Raw genomic sequence first — 12,843 nt, 5'->3', positions numbered from 1 at the left:
TTGCTTTATTGTCTTTGTCTCCTATTATCCTTTATTAAATTTTTACAGGAGACTAATCCTCCTTTTTCACACCTTCTCCTTAGGTGGCCTTTGCCAAGAATCCACAGAGCATCTGGGAATGTAACAGTGGGGTATTTTGAGCCACTCATTCCCAGTTAGGCTGATTCCAGTTGCTGGGATCCCACATCACTCCAGAAATACAGACATGTTCTGTCCCTCTGTAGCCTGATGGCATTGGGATACCCTGTGCCCCAGTGTCTGCTGGAGCTTTGTACTCTGGTGGGGCTGCTGTGCCAAGCCCTCAGATGCACACACTCCACAAACCCATTTGTGCGTCTCCTCCTCCTGGCTGCATGCAGGGTCTCCCTGGTTCTGATCATGGGATTGTCCGTTTACTTCATGTAAAAACAGTTTAGAATGCCCTTCCATAGGATCAGGAGTAAGATCAGCACTTTCGTTCTGTCTGGGAAATAGACAGCTGGAGATTGGAGAAACTGAGTGGAGGAAATGAGAGCAAGCATCTCTTCCGCTGGCTCCCAGCAGCTCGTGGGCTAAATGGCATCTGCCTTTTGTTTAATATGATAATTTAAGTCGCTGACAGATCCGTAAGGAGCCAAGAAAATTCAATGCATGTTCTGCCACCCAAGAGTGAATCTGAGAACTGGTAATCTCACCAGCTCCATGATGGTCATGACAGCCCTCATAGTTTTAGGCAAGGAACCCTAAAATTTTCAAGCTTAGGCAACTTTTCAAGTTTAGTCAAGCTCTAAACCTGAATTAAAAATTTAATTAATTAATTAATTAATTAATCCAGGAGACCAGAGTCTGAACCGCACATTCAAAGGCAGTTGCATTGTGTGGTGAAATGGAGCAGGTAGGAACAGTCTGGCAAAGCTACAAAGAGCCTGGGGGTAGTGCCTAGAGACACTCTGCAAGCTCAATGCTCAGCCTGAACCCATTTGTTCTGACAAATGTGGGCTGACAAGATGCAATAATCCCTGCTATGTCATCAGGCTGGGGGAAATTTAGGAGCATTCTCAGCCTCACTCCTCAACCTGTCTGGGCATGCATCTGCTGAGACATGGGTGTGTCCTGATGCCCCCACTCACCCCCCCATCCATGGACAAGACTTGGGACACTTTGGAGGCATTTTAGGGGTTAATTAGGCCAGTGCAGGGAGGGCAAAGGGACAATTTAGGGGGGCTTTCTGGTGTGTCTCTGTGTCCCCTCCTACTTGAAATCTCCCCAGTCTGTTGGTATTCCCTGTGTGAAAAACACATTCACTCTCCTGTAAAAATTTAAAAAGTTTATAAAGGACAACAGAAGACAATGGAAGTTAGGATCTATAAAATTAGAGGGTTTTGAGAAAATGGTAAAAAAGGCAAGCCTCAAACAGCAGATTTGTTGCTGTTTGTTGCTGAACATTGCTAATGCAGCAGAAAGTTTTCTAAGCTGTAGCACAGACGTGAGAAATAGAACAATAAGCCTCTGTGATTTGCCCTTTTAGGTTGCAACAAGTTTATTTAATGTATATCTTTAGAAGGTTAATATGAATGAGTCTCTGTGCTTTGTCTCTCATAAACGAGGCATTGTGTTAGAGAATAAGTCTCTATTCTGTTAACTGCTGTTACATGTGCTTCATATGATTGGATAGAATTATTGTCAGTATGTTAGTATGTTTTTGCTCTATGTGTGATTGGCTGAAACTTGGACTGAGATGGCTTTATGCTATGATGTAACATTACGTTTCCTTGGCATTCCATTTGAATCAGTGAGTTGTTCACGTCTCTTGTCTCCATTGTCATAACAATGTACTGAAACTGATGTTTGAAATAAACAGCTCACGGCACCGATTCGAGTGTCCTGTCCCTGGTCGTGGTTGTATATAAATTGCCGATGGCAAAATGGTGCAGAAAATAATCTCTCTAGCACCCCTCCAAAAAATGATGAACTCTTTCCATGTCGAGAAAAGCATTCAGAATATTTGTTGTGTTCCGAGAACGTAAGAGTTCATGAAATTTGTTTAAGGGCGAGTGCCAGCAGCACAGAAAGAAGAGATGTGAATTTGCAGATGTTTTGTGATAAAAGAATTATATGTTCTAAAATTGTAAATGCAAAGACAGCAGAAACAAGTTTAGAGTCTGTTTTGTCTAGTCAAAGAGCTGTAAGGGTCACTCCTGTGACTGTTTTCCCTTTTCAAGAAAGCAACCCCTCAGATTCTGTTCAATCAGGTAAAGTGCTTTGTGATTCAAAGAGTTCTTTTTTGGTAAATTGTTCAAATAAGCCTCTGCCAGGTTTTTCTGTTGTTCACCAGCCTTTTGATGTACAAGATGAAATAGCAGTGAATAGAGCTCATCCACAGGACAGGGCAGAAGAGAAGACAAATGCAGCAAGCAGCAGCCAAGAATTGAGCCAAACTAAGGGGACTCTGCCCAGACAGAAGTTTGAGGAAAGAGCAAGAGATTTTTGAAGGGTTTCTGAGGAGAAACAAGCTGAGATTTTAAAGAATTAGTAATCTATTTCTTTTGCTGTTGAGAGAAAAGATAAGATGTTAAATTCTCAGTCTGATGTTAGCTGTTCTCCAGCTGAATCTCCACAAGCAAAGGGACTTTGTGAAACATGCCATTGTTCTTTAGAAATTATCAGAAGTACAAACCCAAAGTCACTTTCCCAAAGAAGTTCGAATCTTAGCTTTCCTCCTCAGTCCAAAGAACACGCCCTTTGCCCAGCCCCTTCTAGCAGAGCTTCAAACGGAATGTGTTGTTTAGCTGAGCCCTCCTCTGTCCCTCATGGCAGAGCTCCAAAAAGAGCATGTTGTTTAGATGTCTCTGCCAAGAATTCAAGGGCGTGTTCTTCTGTGCATACTGGCAGAGTTCCCGAGAAATTTTGTTGCTACAGCAACTTCCCTGCCAAGAAATCACACACTGGCAGAGTTCCCAAAACAGCTGCTGTCAGTGAAACTGTCAGCTCCAGTTATGACTTTCCATTAAAGCTGCCTAATTAGTCTCATATTAATCAAAAATTAGAAAAATATTTAGACTCAAAGAAACAACTCCTTGCATTACCTGTAAGATATAGTCGCAATGATCATAACCCACAATACAGAAGACTTACCCACCATGACATAAAAGAATTATGTCAAGCTTTGAAAGACAGTGAGTTATCTTCTGCCTATTTTAACAATGTGCTGAAAAGTATTTTTTATTCCTATAATTTAGTCCCTGCTGACTGTTGAAATGTGGCTTCTCTAATTTTAACCAATTCACAGTACCTACTATGAGAATTACAATAGAAAAAACTTCTTAATAAGTTAGTTGAAAAATATGCAGATACTGATTATACAGATTTAGATGTTGTTCAATTAGCAAGTGATCCACCTTACCACAGAGCAGAAAATCAAGCAGTAGACTTATGCCAGCCTGTATTAGCAAACATTAAAGATGCTCCTAAGAAAGCCTTGTTTTCAGTACAGCCAGCTAGCACAAATGTAAATTCTTATCCGCTGATTAAACAAGTGAAGCAGAACCTTATAGTTCATTTTTAGATAAATTAACTCAAGCAGTTGAAAAGCAATGTCCAGATGAACAAGCCCATTCCTATATTGTTCAAAACCTTGCTTTTGTAAATGCCAATGATGAATGTAGAAAAATTATTTTAACTTTGCCTGATCAGCCTCCAACTGTCCCACAAATGCTGACAGCTTGCAGCAGACTCATGAACTCACAAAATCTTGCAAATTTGCAAGTCAATGCTTTAAATAAAACATTGAAAAATAATTTGACACAACGAATAGATAAAATTGAAAAGCTTTTAGAGAAACAAAAAAAAAATTAGAAAATTCACACTTCTAGAGAAGTGTGCTTCAGGAAGTGATGGATGGGGTCACATCCCTTTGTAAATAGAGCCATGCGGTGTCTGGGTAATCTTTATTCCCATCCCTGGCTTGAGCTGCTTCAGCACCTACCACCCAGCATCCCACCCTCAGCTCCACCATCCCAGCATCATCCCACCACCCTATTCATGTCATCTCCCAGACATTTCCTCACAGCAGACACCTTGCACAGGCATGGGGTTCCCATAAATCCCGCAAATCCCCTGTCCACCACAGCCAGTGCCAGCAGCCAAGGGAACGTGTTAGTAACTAACTGATGTGGGCATGACTGACATGCTGTATTAGCTCTGCTTTTATTTACTGTATTCACAAGGCAGAATGTTTTCCCACAAAGCTCTATGCTTAGTGCCTGTTTGATTATCTACAGAAAGGGAAGCATTCAGCAGCACAAAGCTGAACCACCAGAAAGTCAATACATATTAAAGCATTGGAAATGCTGTCTCCCCTCACCCCATAACTATACCCATTTTACAAACAGCAGGAATTTCTGAATTCAGTGCTAGTTCTTAATTTCTTTCCCTTGCTGCACTGTTTCAAGGTCTCTGGTTTTTTGTTGTATTTTTTTTTTTCACTGGAGGACTAATTAGTGGTGCAGAGCCTGGAATTTTTCATAGTCCAACTTACTTCCTCTATGTCAAACTTTTTAAAAGGGCCAAAGTGAAGATATGAAATCCCTTTGGCAAGAATTCTGCCCACACACCAGCAGTCCCAGAGAATTATTTGGCTCAGAGAAATTAAGGCAAAAACTTTGCTGTTTGCAGCAGCTCCCTAAAAATAGGAATCATAAAAATTGGATCCCAAATTGCAGAAAGCTTGTGTGGCATTTTGAGAAGAAACCTGGAGCAGCCATGTGTGCAAGCACCATCTATTGGCTGCATTATTGCTTACAGGGTGCAAGCTGCAACCTATGGCATAACATGATGGAGAGTCCCCAGCTTTAGGGAACATTTTCTGGACAAACAGCAAGGCAGATGGCAGGAGGAATTGCCAAATAATCCAGCAATTTGCACAAAATCACCCATCCTTCAGGAGGGGAACTTGGTGTCTCTACCTGGCCCCACCATTTTGATAGCCTCTAGAGCAGCCTGAAAAATGTTACAGTTAAGGATGTTGCATCATTCCCTTTTCCTAAACAAATAACATTGTTTGGCCTCAGCAGCTCAGAAAATTAATTCAACCAAGGTTTTGGGAACATTCAGGGTATTTGGACACTACTCCTATTCAATCATTTGAAGAACAAAGGGCTAAAAATCTGCAGCAATTTACAATCTGACTTTCCATTTAAGGATTTGATGTGGGTTTATGCCTTTCAAGAGCCAATATTTGTCAGGCCATTTGTTCAGGTGTATTGTCTGCATGTGCAGTTACACAATAATTGGTTTAATTAAGGTTAATTTATGCATAACTAGAGCAGCTACCAACACAAAAGAATGGCTGCAGACCAGGGGGAGAGTGGATTTCTATCCAGCTACAAAGAACAAATGCTGTAAAGGGGACATTGCAGTTGAGTGGTAAAGACCTTAATTGCTTCAAATTGTAGCTCCAATTTTTGTAAAATCACATGCCTGACTGCCTGGCAATGCTCTCCCCAGGACACAGCACCCTGTCCAACTCAATGGCACATTTTTAATGGTAGAAGGTGTTTGTGCTAACGAATCTTTGCAGCTGGATACTCTCATTACCCAGCATGGGGGAAACCATGCAGGATACACCTCTGGGAAGTAAAACTGCATGAAAAGGGTAGGAGAGGGGATGCTTTGAAGAAGCTGTGATTTATTGCACTAGAAACCCAACTGAGACTGCTGGGCTGGCACAAACTCACCCAGTGGAAGCAGCACCTCAGCCTTTCTGTGATGACACCAGCAGCTGAAGGAAAACTCTGGGGAAGTTCTGGCATTGGTGCCTTGTTTTGCAGCAGTCCAATGGGATGATCAGCACACAGTACTTGTTATGTTGTGTTTAACTCTCCTTCCTGAGGTTACGAAATGTTTTAGTACTGAAAGCAAAGCCAAAAGAACAGTTCCCAGCTGTGAACTCACCTACTGCCTCCATCCTGGCCTTGCTTTCAGCTCTCCAAGCCAAGGACTCCCAGCAACCCCTTTCCACGGCTGCTGGGAGCAATGTTCCCCTCTTCTCAGAGGTGAATGTTGCTTGGAGAGAGGGTCCTGGGCCACCATGCAGCCTCTTACTCCAGATGCTCCTATGGACATACAGCCCTGGCAGCCTTTCCAGATGGCGAATTGTGCTCCAGCAGTGTGTGAAGATTTCAAAATGATGAAATGATGAGATGTGGGGAGTGGAAGTGTGTAAGACAGGAATGAATATACTGGAAAAGAGAAGACCCCACCAGACAGTAATTAAGGTCTGACCATAGTCGTCCTTTGCCCCACACAATAAATTAGGGAGGGAGTGGTTGTCCTCCATCTCACAGGGGCAGCTGCTTTCTCTAGGTTCTTGTTTCAGCACTGACAGAACCCTGCACCTGCTGAGGGAAACATGATCCTACCTTTGCCAACCAAGAAATGGCAGGGATCTACAAAAATGGCAATTGCCTCCTCAGCTCCCCTTGACCATAGAGTTTTCCCAAGAAACGTCTCCACTGCCCCAAGTAAAATACTACAGACCTTCCCGTTCCCACTGCATACAAATTTTTCTTCTTACCATAGTGAAAGGAGAAGCAATGACTCTCCTAGCCAGATCAGCATCAACTTCCCCTGTGCTTTCAAACACAAGCCCCTCAGAAGACAGCAAAATGATCAGCAAAACAAAATCAGAGAGAAAAAATCTGAAGTTGGCAGAATTCCCTCATCTGTCACCCTATCCACAGCAGCTCCAGAGAGACAGGGAATTGCTGTGGGGAAGATTACATGCAGGTGTGTCAGAACTACTGGAGGCAACTAATGACTTTACTGATGGCTGAGAAAAGCCAAAAGGTCTCGAGAGATGTCACAGTACATACATGTAGCACAGACGCTGAAAAGTGGCAAAGATGAATACTCTCGCTGAGCTTCAGGTCTGTGCAGATCACAGAAGACAAAGAATGAGGCAGCAGAGCACCAGGCTTTTGTGCGCAGTGAAGGGAACTGCAAAAATCCAGCAGCTGCTCATTCCCAAGCACAGTCAGCTGCGTATGCTCTTGCTTCTTGAAAATATAATACGCAGCTGTGGGAGCTCATCTCTAAACATGGACATAAGCACTTTCTTAAATGTTCATTACGGCAGGTTTCTGTGGAACACAAAGCGTTCTTTCTCCAAACAGTTTAGGAAGAACACATAATGACACCGTGCCCCTGATCTCGGGAGAGGGGGTGATGCTGGTTGCTGGCCAGCTCCTACCCCCTTCCTCAGCACACACCACCGAGTGGCTGCTCCCCGCCTCGAGCCACAGGCTAGGGCTGAGGGTAGTGGTTCGGCCACCAGTAGGAACCCCTTCTTGTGTCCCAGCTAAATATGAGACCAAAGGGGTCCTCATTGAGCTGGAGTGGTTAAGGAGAAAGAGAAGAACTCTCTGGCTGCTTTTAGTCCTTCCCAAGGGGAGACGGCAGGTGGTACCAAAGGCACAAACTGGGAAAGAGCAGGCATAGAAGAGCAAGGAGTATACGGATACACTAACTTATAAAGGGGGGGGAGTGGGCTGGCTCTGGTGAGGAGTCAGCCTAACAACCAATGGTTAACAACTGGGGAGGGACATAAGGAGGGATTAAATTATCATATAACGAATGGAAAAGGAGAGGGGAAGAGAGCATATGTAACTAACTAATAAGACGAGTAAAATGCCATAACTGACATGGAAGAATCTAGACAAAGGGGCAAGAATTACCAAAGCTGACAAGCTGCAGGGGCAGGACTACAGGGATTGACATTGAAGTGTCAGGAAAAAGGGGCAGGTGCAAGGGTGATTGATAGAAAGAGAGGATGGGTATAACATAGGGTGAAACCAACTGGGGAATAATGTAGGGGTACATGGAACAGAACATTTAAAACACGTTGAAGTACAGAACTAAAAACAATAAAGCTGAAAACTATTACATGACTTGTGAGGGTTCCTCAGAGTGAGAGAGATAGACCAGAATCTTGCTTCATGATCAGAAGGCTGGATTTATTATTTTATGATATATAATACATTATGACTATACTATAAGGAAGAGAAAGAAAAATTCAGAAGCTGCTAAGCTAAGAATAGAATAGAATCTAAAAGCAAGAGAGCTCTCTGGGAATCTGTTCCAGAGAGCTTGGTCCCGTGATTGGCCCTTAATTGTAAACATGGAACATGAGCCAATCACAGGTACAGCTATTGCATTTCACATCAGCAGATAATTATTGTTTACATTCTCTTTCTGAGGCCTCAGCTTCCCAGAAGAGGAAAAATCCCAAAGGGAGGATTTTTATGAAAAAATGTCTGTGACAGAAAACCACACCAAAACAGCACAACACTCTGCTGCTTGGCACTCCCCTTCTCAGCTAGACGTGCCATCCCATTTTTCTCTCTCACGATTCTGATGTTTTTCAGCAGCTACTCCAGTAGCAATAAGCTATAGAAGTAAAAGCCAGCTGTGGGCTGCACCTTTTCCCTTGCGCCATGCAAACCACATCAAACTCACTGCTGCTTCTCTTTAGGTTCTTGCCACCATCCGTCCTTATGAATGGAGTTCATGACGCTTCATGGGGTGATCTCAGGGTGCAAAAAACCGGCACGGCACAGAGGTTTTTCAGTAATAATCAAAACAAATGCAGCTTTATTGAAATAACCACAGCAAAAATGCGCTGGGGAGGGAACCAGAGAAAAAAGGAGAAAATAAGGGAAAAGAGGGAGGAAAAGAGAAATGGGCATATAGCTACCAAACACAGTACTGCATAGTCCTTCGGTATCCAGCCAATGAAGTTCCCTAGGCCACGTCTGGGGAGATCTCAGAGGCACAGTTCATCTGGACTCCAATTACACTCTTTTTTGGGGAAGGGGGGACAGATTTTGCAACCAAAACAAAGGTATTTTATTGTATCTTCAGGGGAGAAGAATAGTGTTTGGATACGGGTACACATATTTGGCAGCAGGCGAGAGCCATTGTTTTCATGGTCTACTGCCTGCACCTGCAACATCCATCTTGCTTTGGGCAGCTTTCCTTCCCCACCCCACCCCTCCTCCCCTGCCCGTACACTTCCCCTGGGTAGGGGGTTTCAGTCCCAGTCTCTGGAAGAAGGTGAGATGGGGCCTTCTCACATAGGGGTTTCATGTCTCGGTCTCTTGATGAAGAGGCTTCTTACATCTCACAGTGGTTATGAATGGGCGAGAGGGGTCTACTTTTGGAGGGGGCCCACCCTAAAGCTTAGGAGGAGTCCAGCCAGGCCAAGAGGTGGGGAGGATTCCAGAGCTATTGTGCAAAAGGGCAGGGTGCCCTTTGAGCTCAGTGTAGCATATAGCAAATGCACCTGTAAAAACAATAACTTAGCAATGCTCTCAAGTCTTAGGCACATGACTTTCCCCCTACAGGGTCAGCATACATTAGGGGTTTTGTTTTTTCGGTGGTCTCCCCAGTGACGATCATGAGGCAGATGAGGGATATTTTGGACAGACTCTCACAGTTCTGCATCTCGGAACCTAAAGGGAAGTGCAAGAATTTCCATGGAGGGCTGCAGGAGGATTAGGTAGAAGCACAGGAAAGTTGTCCACTAACTCCTTCCATACAAATGCTGCTGTGAATTTAACAGGCAGGCAAGTGGCAGCCACTGTCCTCTAGCAGTCTGAATGCTGTGCACACAAGCCCGGTGCTTTGCATCTTCATTCTTTGCCTCTTTGAAGCTGCCACAGTCTCTGTCTCCCAGATGCAAAGAAGTGGCTTCTTTGTACACAGATGTCTGTGGTGGCAGCAATACACTCCAGTGCGCTGCTTCTGCCGAAAGACGCTTGAGCCAGGCAATTACCTTCAGAGCACTCTGTAGCCCCATATTCTGCATCTCTTGTTTTCTGCATGGTAGCAAAAAGCTTTTCATTCCATCTCGCAAGGAGAAACTGTGCCAGGACAGCACACTCACCTGGAGCTTGCCCCTGAAATTTGTATTTGCTGTGCATTCAAGGGGCACTCGTCTTTCCTCGGCAACCTGGAAACTCCTGTCAGATCGCTATGCTCTCTGCCCCCTCCTCCCCAGCTCATTGTACCAGTGGGCACATTACAGTCTCGCCAAGGCAAAAGATCCCGAGAGATGTCACAGCATATACGTGTAGCACAGATGCTAAAAAGGTGCAAAGCTGAATATCCTTGCTCAGCTTCAGTCCTGTGCAGATCACAGAAGGTGAAGAATGAAGCAGCAGATCACTAGGCTTTTGTGTGCAGTGAAGGGAGTTGCAAAAATCCAGCAGCGCGCCATTCCCAAGCACAGTCAGCTGCATATCCTCTTGCTTCTTGAAAATGTAACAGGCAGCCCTAGGACCTCATCTCTAAATGTGGAGAAAAGTACTTCCTTAAACATTTGTTGCTGCGGGTTTCTGTGCAATGCAAGGCATTCCTTGTCTGAAGATCTTTGCAAGAGCACACAACACTCTGCTGCTTGGCACTCTCCTTCTCAGACAGACGTGCTGTCCCATTTTCTACTCTCACAGGTCTCCTGACACCTTCCAGCAGCTGCTCCCATTGCAATGCAGTGGAAATAAAAGCCAGCTATGGGCTGCACCCTTGCACCATGTAAATGACATCCAACACCCTGGTGCACACTGTACTACTCTTCTCTGCTGCAGCTAACATAGAGTTGTCTGCATCTCAGAACATAAAGAGAAGCACAAGATTTTCCACGGAGGGCTGTAAGAGGACTAGGTAGAAGCACAGGAAAGTTGCCCAGGAACTTCTTCCATATGAATGCTAATGCGAATTTTACAGGCAGGCGAGTGGCAGCCACCATCCTCTGGCAGGCTGAACGCTCAGCACACAAGCCTGCTTTCCGGCTTCATCCTTCACCTCTTGGAAGCTGCCACGCTGTCTCCTGGAGGCAAAGAGGCATCAGCTTATTTCACAGATGTCTGTGGTGGCAGTGATACATTCTGGCACACTGCTTTTGTCAAAAGATGCTCAGGCCAAGCACTTACCTTCTCAGCACTTCATAGCCCAGTATTCTGCGTCTCTTGTCATCTGAATCTTAGGAGAAAACTTCCCAACTATGTCCTGCAGGGAGAAAATGTGCCAAGACAACAGGCTTACACGGTGCTTACCTCTTGTTGAAACTCGTAAATGCAGTACATTCAAGGAGCACTCCTCTTTCGTGTACAGCCTTCAAACTGCTGTCAGATCACTGTGCTCTTTGCCTGCTCCTTTTCAGCTCAAAGAACCAGTGCACACATTGCAGCCTCACAAAGACAAAAATCCCAAAGGGTGTCGGAATGCGTGTGTGTAGCACAGACTTTTAAAAGCAACAAAACTGAATACCCTCGCTGAGCTTCAGTTCTGTGCAGATCACAGAGGCACCCCATGTTGTGCACTGTTTGAAAGCTTCTTGGAGAAGGACGACTTTAAGGACACCTTGTGTTTGGCAGAAGTCTGCAGTGCTGAGGATGTACGAAAATGCTTATCTGCACATTTTGTGATGATGTTTCACAGTGCAAGGGTATTCACAGCTGACTGATTGTGAACAAGGTGCTGCTGCTGCTGGACTTGTGCAATTCGGTTCACCACTCACATAAGCCCTCCACTCTGCCACTTCATTCTTCTCTTTCTGTCATCTGCTCAGAACTGAAGCTCAGCGGAGGCAAACAGCTTTGCCGCTTTTCAACGTCTGTTGCATGCATTGCACTGTGCCATTTCTTGGGATCCTTTGTCTATGTGAGGCTGTAATGTGTGCACCAGCATTCTGAGCTGAGAAGGACTGTGGAGAGAGCACCATCATCTTACAGCGCTTTGCTTGTTGAATAGGAGAGAGGACTGCCCCTTGAATGTGGATCAAGTACAAGTTTCCACCAGTTTCAGGGGTTCGCTCTGGGCAAGTTTGTTGTACTGGCACATTTTCTCTGTGCAAGATGTAACCAAAAAGCTTTCCGTAATAATTTGGATGACAAGAGCTGCAGAATACGGGGCTACCTAATGTAGGGAACGTAAGTGCCTGGCCCAAGCGTCTTGTGGCAGGAGCAGTGCACCAGAACCGTTCACTGCCATCCCAGTGATGTGTGCAAGAAGTAGATGGCTATTCACCTCTGGGTGAATAGAAGTGTGACCACTTAAAAGAGAGGAAGAAGGAAGTTGCAGAGCACTGGGCTAGTAGATGCATCATACAGGCTGTAAAAGGAGCATGGCTGTCACTGACCTACCAACTGAACTCATGGTGGCAGTCGTAAGGATTAAAGTTCAGAAGAGCTGCCTGTGCTGCTACCTATGCCTCTTCCAACCCCTCTATGGAATTGTGCCTACGTTTAGGCTCCGAGATCCAGAGAAAACAATGGTAGATGCAGCGGAGAAGGGAAAGACAGAGTGCACCAGTGACTTTGATGTGACTTGTGTGGGGCACACAGAAGGTGCAGCCTTGCACTGGCTTTTGCTTCTAGAGCCTTTTTCTATTAGAGCAGTTATAGGACATTTGCAACAAAGATGTGAGAATGAAAATTTGTGATGGCAGGTCTATCTTATGCACAATTCAAAACTGTTAAGAAAAGGAGGTACTTTAAGAACATCTTCTGTCTTGACACTTCCATCTATGTGCTCTCTAGTTGCTTGGACATGGTGACAATGAAATTGTCTGAAAATATTTGTGCTGTCAATGTCAGCTTGCACAGGAAAGAGGGTAGGTTGGCAAATGTCTTCTGTCCTGGCACATCTTTCAGTCAGAACAGCAGCTAGAAAGGTTTCAATGTAACAACAGACACTGCCACTTTGAGAGAATGCGCTGATAATATACATGCAGTTGAGAAGGAACGTTCAAATCACTAGTGTGTTTTGTTTAGTTTAGTATACAGACCACAAAGAGACTATTATGGC

The sequence above is a fragment of the Ammospiza nelsoni genome, chromosome 19 (assembly GCF_027579445.1).
Source record: "Ammospiza nelsoni isolate bAmmNel1 chromosome 19, bAmmNel1.pri, whole genome shotgun sequence".
Taxonomy (NCBI): domain Eukaryota; kingdom Metazoa; phylum Chordata; class Aves; order Passeriformes; family Passerellidae; genus Ammospiza; species Ammospiza nelsoni.
Note: the sequence above shows the minus strand (reverse complement) of the source record.